This window comes from Lepisosteus oculatus, chromosome 1 (genome assembly GCF_040954835.1).
Source record: "Lepisosteus oculatus isolate fLepOcu1 chromosome 1, fLepOcu1.hap2, whole genome shotgun sequence".
NCBI classification, from domain to species: Eukaryota; Metazoa; Chordata; class Actinopteri; order Semionotiformes; family Lepisosteidae; genus Lepisosteus; species Lepisosteus oculatus.
In genome coordinates this window covers 74,742,202-74,755,081 of record NC_090696.1, presented here as the reverse complement: position 1 = coordinate 74,755,081, position 12,880 = coordinate 74,742,202, and the positions used below count along the sequence as shown (strand labels likewise).

The 12,880-nt window shown below is 36.0% G+C and overlaps 1 protein-coding gene across 18 annotated transcripts in view; it reads right to left on the bottom strand.

The window, feature by feature from the left end:
• The window catches only part of LOC102698543 (teneurin-3), a 285,608-nt gene that overhangs the window by 258,450 nt on the left and 14,278 nt on the right, over positions 1-12,880 (bottom strand). For 9 of the 18 annotated variants that reach the window (XM_069192932.1, XM_069192933.1, XM_069192951.1 and 6 more), the window contains exon 1: positions 12,217-12,708. The exons of 1 other annotated variant lie outside the window; for it this stretch is intronic. The gene's annotated coding sequence lies outside the window, so the exon portion shown is untranslated. Of the gene's footprint in view, positions 1-11,711; positions 11,823-12,216; positions 12,710-12,880 lie in introns of those variants that run through there. 8 more of the 18 variants (XM_015345614.2, XM_069192930.1, XM_069192929.1 and 5 more) reach the window with 3 other exon arrangements.

Below are 12,880 nucleotides of genomic sequence, written 5' to 3'. Positions count from 1 at the left end.
GCTGGCCATTCCTAAAAGAAAACCGAAAGAGGTTAAATATTACATTTAAAAAGGAAAATCTATATAAAAGCTAAGATGCTGGTTACATGGTAAAAAGTCAACCTAAAATAACTTTTAACATGTTTCTTTGCCTCTAAATAATGTGATATTATGCAGTAGTCCATTTTATACAGAAAGGTGTATTTATAACTCACTGACGGAGGCACTTCTTTACATGAATGGTTGTGGGAGTTTGGAACAAGCTGTCCGGCCATGTTGGTGAAAGCTACACCTCTGCTTCTTTCAAGAAGGATCAATTGGCTACTAACAACCAAACAGGCCAGATGGTCCAAATAGCCTTGTCTTATGTTCATGCTCTTATATATTCTGAGAATCAAAAGAAACGTATCACATAACTGCTATATAATCTACAAGTGTGATTACACTGTAACTACTGAATTAGGAAAATTAGGAGGAGTCCCTTTTTGCACCTTGTTGCACCAACATTTCTTTGAAAACACAATGCATGGGTGAATTCACTATCAACACAACACTATCAACATGGCTGATCAACAGGCCATGTTGGGGGGGGGGGTCTGCAGTAAAGGTTACAGGCTAGCTGTGTGTGTGGCTACTGCAGGAAATAATACAAGTTGCACATCTACGGCTCGTGCTTTGCACCAGGTTGCAAGTGCCGTTTGCCGGGATTCTGTCCCAATGCTCTCATTAAGCCTGCACAATGTTGTGCCTGTTCACTAGACTCAGAGCCCTAGATGCCACATGACACCCCTGTTCATCCCACAATCGCAATATGGGGCTCAAGCGTGGCAAGAAGGGCATCAATGGAATAACTGCCAGCTTCTCGTCTTGCAATAAGGATTACTAAACAGCGCAGAATAATATTCTGATGGGATATTATCATGCAAGTGTAGTAATGTGATGATTTTAAACTACTGTAACAATCAGAAATTGGAACAGCAAATTGTGAGAATACTTGATGACTTTTAGGAATTAATCAAACATAATTAAAAGCTTCACAAATTCTGAACATATCAATAAATTATATATTGTATAACACGTGTTATGATCTACCTCATGGGTTTTATCAGTCTCATATAATTTCATCACATTCGTATTGTCAGATTCAAGTAAATGATTTTACTTTCATTTACTAAACAGAGTGTTTGGAATAATAGTTCAGCTCTCAAGAAATATAATGTAAAAAAAGTTTTTTATACTCAAAGATCCGTTGGCCAAAACGTTCCTTGATGAGTTTAAACTTCCCGCTGAGAAGATGGAGCTTGTTCTGGCTTGGTAGGTGCTCGCGTTGTGTAGGGAGTGTCACATTGCAGAGAGAAGAGAGGTGAGGAAGGGAGAGGCAGCTCTGCAAGGGAGTCGATTCATACTGATGTCTGTCTTTCAATGTAGTATTTAAAGCAGTTTTTTCATGGTGTCCGGCTGGAAGGTACAGAGGTGGGAGACCTTCGTTCCCCTACTACGCCGAGATATCCAGGAGCCTCTCATAAACTGTCCAACTTGATCAGGCAAAAATTAACAGTGGGTTCACCAACACTAGATTCCTTCCCTTTCAGAAAGTACATCTTGGGCAGAATTCTGTACTTTACCAACTCACACTCTCAACCTGGCATCTTGGACAAACGTTCTGACTCGGAAAGTTCTGCCTCAGATGTGGTTGGAAAAGTTTAGTTGGAGAGAAAAGAGGGGCCGGTGAGTTAACCACCAAACAATGAGTTGGTTACAAGTTGTTAAGGTACAACATCACAGCTGGCAATTGGTTGAGAGTGTTATCATGTTTGGTCCTGCTACCCACCCTGCGGGTTACCCACTGGTGGATCTTGCTTTGGGAAAAACAGACTATATATTCACAGGAGCTCATATGCGCTTTATACTGTATATATACAGTATACACTCGACAAACAATTTGTTATCAGAAACCATTTCATATAGCAAAAATGTGTAAATGGGGAAAAATTACAATCCAATCTGGACCCCAAAAATTGAACTCCTGTTTTTAATTTTTTTTCTTTTTTAGACAAAAGACTGCTTACCTAGTTAGATTTTATTAATCCCACCTTAGTACAGTACTGTACAGAAACCACTTCATTTGCCTCTTGTGCAATTACAGAAACACACAAGTTTGCATTTGCTTATCACGGTTAGGGTTCATGACAAAGTCTAGACCACAAATTTTCTTACACAAAAAGTAAGAGTGCACACGTCTGTTCTGCCAGTCCATAGGCCCTGTGCTAGCTCTCACCCACATTAGTTGAATGTGATGCGCACACTTGAAATGAAACAATCATATTCACTCTCCACATTTGGCAGAGTATTCAAACTTTTTCTTCTTATCGCTTCTTCTTAGTTTCTAAGTTGGCTTTTGTTATTCAAAATGCGGGGAACAATTCACATGCATCATAGTGTCAAAATTTCATAAAAAGAACATCCGTAAAAAGGGGTACAGGTGTACAGTATATCATTAGATAATTCAGGATTGGACACACCTTTACAATGTCTCTTATCAGAGGCCCCTCCTAACTACTTTCTTTTGCATTGACACTGAGGCCCAAACTGCTTGGTCAAGGCATCATAAAGATTATTAGGAATCCTTAATAACACATTATTCTAACTGTAGTGATATGGCTTGCTGCTCCTTTACAGCCTACACATGCCAACATAGCCACCTACTTGATTTAAATTAAATACTTTTGTGTTATTTGATTCATGTCCAAAATCTGTATAAAATCTAAAATCTGTATCAAGTTCACCAGCCGCTGTGAACTTGTTCACATCCAGTTTCCACACTGAGTAATAGTCTTCCTTTGCTCATATGTGGTTTTGCTTGTGGAAACTTTTAAAAAGTGCCCCACCTATCCATCAGCTTAAGACTGTTGTCTCACTCGCTCTCCCTCTCTCATGCATGTTCCTCTCTTAAGAAAGTTCACTTCTATTGCAATTTTTAGGTCTCAGGATCAACTTTTTCATTAATAATTTTGATTAGTCTCCTAGGTTGAATTATAATGAATGCTGCTGTATTTGTCATTTGCAAGGGAGCAATCTGCAACTTATGTTAGCCATTGAATAGCATAACATGGCCTTTGAGAAACTAACCCGTTTCCCATATTTTCAAGTATTTGCCAACCATGAGGTTTTCCAGGAACGCAACATTAACGGTTGGCGAGGAAAACCTGTAATTTATTTTTCTATACAGATATGCATACACAGAGCGATACATTTCTTTCAATGCTGAATTTATGTTCTTCATGACACAAAAGGATCTTAAGTGAGCTCTTCTCTTTCTGTTTTGACATCTATATAAATCAGGGAAAACGGCAATTATGAAAATAATCACATTCCATGAGAAGCCCGGAAACTGAACAGTGAATCAACCAACCAAGATAAAATTGTATTCAAAAGGGGGCACAGGCGATGATCTTTATACTCAAACTACAGCGAAAACCAGGATTCAAAAGGGATTGATTCAAAGTGAACTCAAAGTCAAGAAATAAAAACATACTCAGTTCCCATTAGGTAAAAACAAATCCCCTTACACATGAGAAAACTGTAAATTGCATCCTTGAAAACCAACACAAGGTTCTTTCTCCCCCACATATTCCAAAATCCCTCCAGTCAGAAACACAAGACTTAATAACATTTTTATAACATATCCCATATATATAGCCTTTTGTATCACATGTGCTGTAAATCAAACATCATAAAAGTTTTCCCAAGGCAACTTTGCATTTCTAACTCTTCCTGCTAACTGTAAAGAGTGTAGATGGGACTTTTGATGGGCTGCTTAGCTCCTACGCTTGCCTTTCAGATCCTCTTGATTACCTAGAATGCAGTTCAGACTACAATAATAAGGAGTCTACAGAAATTGTGGTTTTCTGACAACCACATAAACACATTCATCTATATGACAATGGAAGCTAGTAAAGGTGTAAGGTTTAGTTTACTGCCAAATTTAAATCAGGGTTATGTTATGTACAACTACTGTTACAGGCAGTTTGGACGTCATCCGTTCAGTACGATAAATCCTTGTCAGCACAGCCTTATTCTTGCCATTAGGGAACTGAGCCACACGGTAATCACTCATCTACAAATTCCCTGTTTGATTTGCTCTTCCCATATATTTTGAGCTCATAAAAGGTGCTGGATGCACAGCAGTAGAAAACACACCCATTACCATTTTTTTTTAATACAGGTGCTTCTATATAAAACACCATCAAAATGCACTTCTCCAATAAGCCACAGCTCTTCAGTGATGGCGCCAAGCCTTTGAGCTTCCCATTTTCTATGCAAAACCATAGATCATTCTCTGGGCTCTCACGTCAAAAAGCAGTGTCGAGCTGAGCAGTTTTTTTTTTCCCCTTATGTGCACTAATGTCCATTAGAGGACATATTAAGCAAAATACAAAAAATATATGCTTGTGCTAGAGGCGACTTTATCAAGATGAGATGGCTGGTGTATTTGCAAATAAACAAGTAACTGTAAACTATTCCTATTAAGAATATTCAGACCATCCTTGACAAATTAAAAATCTGGGAAAAAAAAATAAATGTAGTACATGTTTCACCAAAAATGACAAAAAAGGAAGTACCAGATCTTGTTCCATTTCACACTAGCTTGCTGAATGCTAGTCACAGATTGTCTTCTCCATTTTCCATTAATGGACAGGTCTGGCTCCAATTTTATTAGAGGATTAAACAGTTATGTGGTTACGTCTTGTCAGAAATGTTGAAGAAATGTTGAAACAAGAGTATAATGCAGTTGTTTCATTTCAAATGAACAAAAAAGCATCACATACACTACTTGCTGGAGGCTGGTTTAACTTGAACTAGTTTAATTAATTTATATCAGGCAAAAATTGTGTCTTACATAAATGGCAAAACGTGACAAAATGTAATTTAAAGTTACTCAAAAAAGATTAAAACGTCTAATATTTTTTCTTAAAAATGGCAAATTAAGCATACAAGTCAGCTTCTAAAATTTGATAGCTTTCCTATATTTTCATGCAGGAATGTGTATACAGTATAATTTAATATACAGTATTATTTCCAAATGCAGACAGCCAATCAATTTAAACCCAAGATTTGATTGCTTGAATTTGACATCTGATTGCTTCGGACCATTATCTTACTAGAACCCCATTCCCTCACATACAATACATACAGAACTGTACCACAGAACAGGAAGTGCTGATTATTCTTAGTGTGTTATAATGAAACAGCAACACGATAGCAACAAATTGCTAAATAAAAGAGTCAACACTATACAACAAACACATATGTACTTTATAAGATTAACAAAGATGTTACTAGCAAAGCAATCTGCATTTCAAAAAATAGCATACAGTACCTTTCAGAATAAAAGTTCCTTATGTGTAAACCCTTAAAGGTTTCTTTTGTTCATGTAAAATATTTTTTTGCAAAGCAGACTAAGAACCAGCATACAATATAAATGACAAAATAATTCCTACAGTAACACACACAACAAGAACACTTAAAAACGGATACATGTTATACATCTAAAACAGAACAAACTGAGAAAAAAGAAAAAAGATGCAGAAGGTTGTGAAAAAATTACCATAAATAATAAAGCTGAATGTCAAAATCTTAAAATTTATAACGCATTCAAATTCAAAGCAAAATTAAAAAATCACAAAATCAAGGAGTATTTCTTATGTTAAAAAATAAAAACAAAACAACAAACGAAAACATGAAGAAGTTTACCGTGGGTCCACTGTGGTTTTTCTTCTTTCTTGTTGGTATTCATTAATTTCTTACTAGGACACTCAAAACCGTACTCGGTAAAAAATAAAATGTTCCCCAGAATAAAATCCTACAGATTTCACAGGCTTTTAAAAAGGTAGCCGGCAGAAGCAAAGCATGTCACATGGCCACAACAGACCTATTTTGACCCATCCTCCCAAGTCTGAGAATCAGAGATGAAACTGACAACTAACCGGAGCAGAACTTTAAGGAAATGCATGCACTGGAAAATAATGGGGAAAAAAAGTTATGGTACCTTTTGCCTAAGTGTTCTGAATGTAAGTCACCCAATTATAGGGAAAACGTGACTTTTTCTTCATTAACTGAACCAGTCTTCTACATGTAGCTGCCAATTCCATTGCCCATAATACAGCATGTGCGTGTATTTGAGAAAAACAGTGGGATTTTATTCCTTTAAGCAAGATGCTGTATGTGGTGACACTAAGTGCTCTGACTGCTTGCAGAAGCCTTTGATGTCTTCTACTTAAAATATGTACTAAAACAAAGCAGTTTCCACTGTGCCACAGGGGCAGTGACAGGTGCAGAGCTCACTGCTACTGAAAAAGAAATGCTCTTTCCCTATCATGTAGAAGACATTTATGGTGTATATCAATTTTAATGTATTAAAAAACACACTCATGTTATTGTAACGTGCATTTTAACAATACAAAAATGTTTTAAATAAGGCCAGTCTAAATTTACAGCTGTGAATGATACTGCAAAAAAAAATATGAATGCTAAGCTGCAGTTTGACAGGAAAGACTCGTGCACAGAAGTCTTAAACAATCAGGAGTTACAATAATTGAATCTTATGTGCATAAAAAATTTACTTAAAGCCTCCACTATGTTTTCTACTGTAAGATCTTTGTATGTTTGGGAGAGAAAAAAATGTGTCTTGACATTTCAGACAACTTTAAATAAATTAATGGACATGTTAAAAAATGTTATCACACAAAACTACACAGCGGCAGTCAATATAAAATATTGTGATGGCTAATCCATATTTACCAATCAAATCGAACAGACTTTGTCAGGTGATCGTCATTAACATTATTTCTTTCTACAAACCCATATACATGTAGATAAAACAGTGCTCAATAAACTCAATAAAATAAAAAAAAATAGCACTGATAAAATATAACATTATACACAAGTCTATATGTAGTTTGATAAACTGAAACTGGAAACCACAACTAAACGGTCAATAGTGTTGTTTCATACGAGGGGTAATGGTTTTTATCCATGACAATTTATATAAAATTCGTTCTTAACTGTGCACGCCAATAAATTCCAGGAAACTACGTTGATTGGAAAAGATAGTATTTTTCTTACCATATCCTGATTTTACGAAGCTTACGTGGAAAAATTAATAAATAATAAATTGTCTATGACTGATTTTAAAGCTCAATGGCTACCTAAATACTATTGATAACGGAGCTTTCAAATGCCAAGCTATTGTACAGAGAGCCAACACCACTACCTTCGCTAACTGGATAAAATTATTTATCCTGTACTGATGGAAGAGTATCATTTAAGTTTGTTAATAAGTCAATAATAGAGAACTGATCATTTTAGCTAAGTGTTTAAAAGCATTTTAATAATTCCACTTGAAGTTCACATTTCAAATTTCTTGGTATATGCATCTAGTACTGTTGTTTCCATTTTGGATGATTGTATGTGCCGTTTTAAACTAATCTGAAGCAGGCACTTGCATCTAATATGAGACCTTTTTTATGTGGATTCCAATGACAGGTTTTGCTGACAGAAGTTCCTAGCTTTAAGATTTAGAAGTGGCCTCTGTGGCACACTGGAAATTGACAATAGCGCCAAACCAATCCCTATGGTTAAAGGGAAGAAGATACAGACTTCCATATCTATCAAATTGCATTTGTCTATTAGCCGTATAAAAGCAGAATATCTTAACACTTTTCCACGCAAGGCTTCAGAAGTATTTTTAGAAGTTGCCGTAATGGCACCCTTTAGTGCTCTGTAAAGGAGAAAACTATGAATTTTTCATAAGAGTTCATGGGGAAAAGTAATGTGCTGCTCCCTGGGATAAAAAATAGGGTTCTTAAACATGTTTAACTTTAAAAATATCCTGAGATGAAAAAGTAAAAAAAATCAACAATGCAACAAGCACTGATCTGTCTTCCCACTCCAAAGTGCCAAAACCGAAGAACCTAATAAAAAAAATTGCCTGTATTCCAAAGGGTAGTTTACAGATCTTTTATTGTAGAAATACTATGCAGCAATGATGCTGGAAATGCACACCTTAAACTGTGAATGTAACACAGATGTGCAACATTTTTTCTTCCATCAGAATGAGCTAAAATAGAAAACTTCATAATTTTGAGCACGGTATTAAACATTGATTGTATGGTAATGTTTTCCTAATAACTCAGAGAGCTGCCCCATCAATACTAATTTCAAACAATGAATTTATTGTGTGGGGGTTTTTACTCCCTTCACAATGATTCTTGAGTTATTACACTCAAACAACTGTATTTCTTTAATACAAGGTTACAGCTTTAACACAAGAATACAGTAACACCACACAAGTTATTCCAACAAAAATTAAGACAGAAATTAAAACTAGGAAACAGAACGTTCTTCCCAGAATCCAGCACTATTCTATTTTTGTTTTTCTTCCTCGAAGAATAAAATGTTTGCTTTTACTTGCAAAAAGCAAATAATGATACAATGTCAAAACATGAACACATCCCAAAAATGACTCAAATGTTTTAGCAGGTGTAGAGTGTGCAAAACATTTTTTCCTCATTTCACAGCTGACTTCCATTAGGTTCTCATCCTACTATCATAACAATCTGCATGTAGAACACATTCAATCTGAAAGGAGACTTCATTACATTGTTTGTCTTTGACCTTTCACATCAAGGTTTTGAAAGATTTGTTTTACCGTCTCTCAGGTTTAGCAGTAAAATGTATTTTTACTTCTGAACAAAACACTGAGCATTCAGCCTGTGCCCGTGAGATAAGAGCATTGTTTAGATATTTAGTGAGGTGTTCCTGTTCTCAAATTATCAAAGAGACACCATTAGAGTGAAATGAGGGTGTTTAATTTTTCCCACTTATTTTACAGTTTATATAAACAGGTTACAATGATAGTATGCTGGATTTCACCATTATTCAAGCACTACATTGAACTACTAAGCTAATTATGTATGTTGGATTGCTAGGAAAGTAACAATTAGCTATTACATTCTGAAAGCAGTCCAGGTATTTTTCTCCACAGTAAATATATTACATAATTGTAACAGAACTGAGACGTCTGCTTCATGCTTCTACATTTTCAAACAGTTTTGTAAACTGAAAATAAAGGAATCTATTTCCTCCGCCCACTTTTTGTTAAAATGTACATATTACTGAAACTTTCCAAAACAATATAAACTCTCATGTCATAATTACTGTAGGTTAATACTTACACATACTCATAGGTTATACTCTATATTGTACATCTGAAGGCAAACACTTTCATCTGTTAAATATTTATGCTGTGAAATGACTCACTGCTCTCAGTAAGAGTGATAATCTGTATTGTGTTCCATACAACACACCTGTAAACTGTTGAAAAACGACACCAATTTCATGTACAAAATAACTAAAGGATCCATTTTTATTTCACTTTGACAAAGGTTGAGACCAACCAAAACTACATTTCCCTCTCTCTGCCTGTCAAAGGCTTTAAAAGAATCACTACTCTTATTGTGAAATAAATGACATTTCAAGATTAAGAAGTGCTTCTATCAATCACCAATAAGATAATTCTAAATAATAAGACAGTTTTGGACACAGACTGAGCTCAATTGAAAAGCTGCATCAGAAATTGATTACAACTGCACTTAAAATGAATTCGACCCTCTAACCCGTTTCTTTGAATGGATGCATTAATCTCAATTATAAGGAGAGCTTCATAATGGTAATGTCTTGTACAAAAAAGTGCCAAATAAATCAGATTTTATAAGACATTTCAATTAATCAGTCTGTAAAAACATAATTAGGATTGTTGTGACCAAAATAGTTGTCTTAGTGCATCTTGAAATCCAATTTGAGGGCATTAAATAAAAATATCTGTTGCTGTATTAGTCAGTATCACTAATATCTGATACCGTCTAAAAATTGATCAATTCAGTTTGTTACAATTCACGCAAAGACAAAGTCATTAAATATAATCTGCCACACACGATTCCACTGCCTCAAAAATTTATCTGGTAACCTGCACACACAAAAAACAAAGTTTATGATCCCTTCGATCATAAAAAGTTAGCGTGTTGCTAGTGGGCTCAATTGTTTAAATTTTCGGTTCAAGTGACGTGTAGATATTCAGAGATCATGGTAAGAACGGTGTACACTATTTTGTGTGTTCTCTTGCATTTGACCACAGCGTGGTCCACATCGGGATACGACGACGACGGCAACAGTTAAAATGAAACTAAATAATCTGAAGGAGAAACAATAATAAACAATAATAAAGCTCCCTAAAGCTAATTATACGATTTATAACTCGCAATTAACAATTGTGCAGCTAACCATAAATAACCTAATGCGACTGATGTTATAACAAGTTTTATTTTTAAGAATGAACTTTAAAACTCACTATACATCAGTTTCATAATCTACCACTTAGAAAACACCGTTAAAGGTGAGTGAAGCATTGTAGCCGTTTAACTTACTACAGTATCACTCAAAGAGGATTTTTAATTAAAAATAAAACTAAGAAATGTTACTGAGTTGGTCTTCTCTCCAAAATACCACACTGGACTATATCCCGAACATTTTTGGGCAAATCCTGTTCCCATTATATTTAAACAAAAGTATCTTCCAGGATGTCCTAGGAATCTTTCATCGAACTTTATCTGTCGTCTCAGTTTTCCCAGTATTCACAATGGGCTGTTTTAACGCAGTGAAACACAGCTATAGATTTATAGCATAGATGTTTTTTTTTAAATAAACTTCCAAATTTGATAGCACAAGCAAGTTATCCTTCAGAGAGAAAAAAAAATGACGTTTCTAGCCTAGACAGTTGAAAACAAAGACATTTTGGTTACTTTGTCAAACAAGAAGGTTTTATTATCCACCTTTTATTAAACACTTACTGTACTGGTGCAGCTATATCATTTATTAACAGGATATTCTGCTGACAGAAGCACCTGAGCAGTCGTTACACTTGTGTATCTAGTATCTTGATACTAGCTACACAAGATATTTTGTTCAAAACACGGTTAAAATGATATGCCGTACGTTACTACAGAACATGTTCGAATGCGTTATTTTATGCATTGCGTTGTATTCGTATTTAGAATGCTAAATATGCACTTTATAATATTATATAACTCATGCGTATACCCAATGTTGTTCCACTGATTTGGAGGACTGCCAACTTTGATATACGAAGCTGTATCTTTAAGATAAAAACACAGAGCAAGACGATCCCGTCTGCTGAAATTACAGATATTTTACTCAAACGCAACCCGGCAATCCAGGTCTATCGAAAATTAATGCTTTCGCTTTTATGTACTATAATTTATTTTTATAATAATCTATTAAGCACGATCCATCAGTAACACGATGCCTTGCACAATAGCCATTTAATTGCCTTTTCCAGAACTTTTATGTCCAGAGTACTGTTTCACAGCACGACTGTCTTTTCTCAGACATAGCAGTCTGCCTAAATGATTATTTGCGTTTGATTGAACTGATGGTGAATTTTCAGTTCTGGGAACCTGCTCATGGTTTGTTACTCGGCTTTAAATGACAATAAAGCGGGAGTAACAAAACAATCCAGATTGAGATTTAACGTCAAAACAAATTCAATGTCGATTTTGTCATTTAACGCGGAAGAGTGAAGTGGTTAATTTTACAAGTTTAATACACGAAACAAATTTTTAAATAACGTGGTGCCGGCTGAAACGAACACTTACCTACTTTAAGCGCGATGTGCAGCTGAGCTTTTAACTACTGTATGTACCTAGTCAGGCTACGAATGCATCTCCGGCAGCACAATATCTTTCACATGAATAGTTTTGACCGCCCTGTTAAACAAGAAGACCATATTTGTCTGGTCAAACCAAATGTTTCTGAATGATTTTGTTGACAGGAATATGTCTGCAGTACACGTTACTCTATACAAATATTTTGGGAAAAAGATATTTGTATTTAATACCGCTGCTCTGCTCTGTTATAAAGAAATTATCTGTATACATTACGTTTAAATAAACAACGAAACTCGGTACAGTTTAACAAGGTACGTGTTTATAAAAATGGATGTAAACGCAATTAAAAAAAAAACACTTTCCGACATACAAACCTTGTTTCAGCTCAAATACACTTCAGTGATCTTTAACACTGGCTTTGTAGTATTTTACTAAGAGGAAAAAAATGGCAACTGTGAAGTGTGGGAAAACGCAAAGCAATTTAGGCCCTTACCTGCCTGTAATCTTATTTAGCATCCCATTGTACTGAACCGTGGCAAAACTTCACCAAAGACGTCCCAACTTCTTTATAACACACTGCAGCTCCGTGATGAAAGAATCGGCAGACAAAACACTTCTCCAGCAGTCTCCCCACTCACTGCTCTTTCAGTTTTTTTTTTTACAGATTGTCTCTCCGAGCCCACTTTTCTTTCGGGATGCCGAAACACTGGGGGGCTGTGATGATGGTGTTGGTGGCGGAGAGGGAGGGGGGCTGGGCCGTTTGTAACAGGGTTATCGAAACGGAGACACTGGACACAGAGTAGCTAATCTGAAGATACAGGAGTGAAGGCAAAAGACTCCAGAGATGAAGGTTCTCAAACTGACAGGCACACATGTGAAACTGCCAAGGACCCTACCAACCAACACCGACTAGAAACAAGGGGAGATCGAATTACAGAAGCATTTTCGCTGAAAACCCACAGCCTCCGCGAACTGCAGCCTGTCTCCTGCGCCACAGCCCGGGACAGCGAACATCCTGTTGTTCAAACACGGCGTTAGATGCGCATTTCTGCGTACAAACGGGAAAATGCGTTTTTTAGCTTTTAAGTGCTTTTAAGTGTCTCCCCCCCTTTCCACTGCTGGCTGATGTAAAGCGCCAGTGTTCCCCCTGCTGTGTC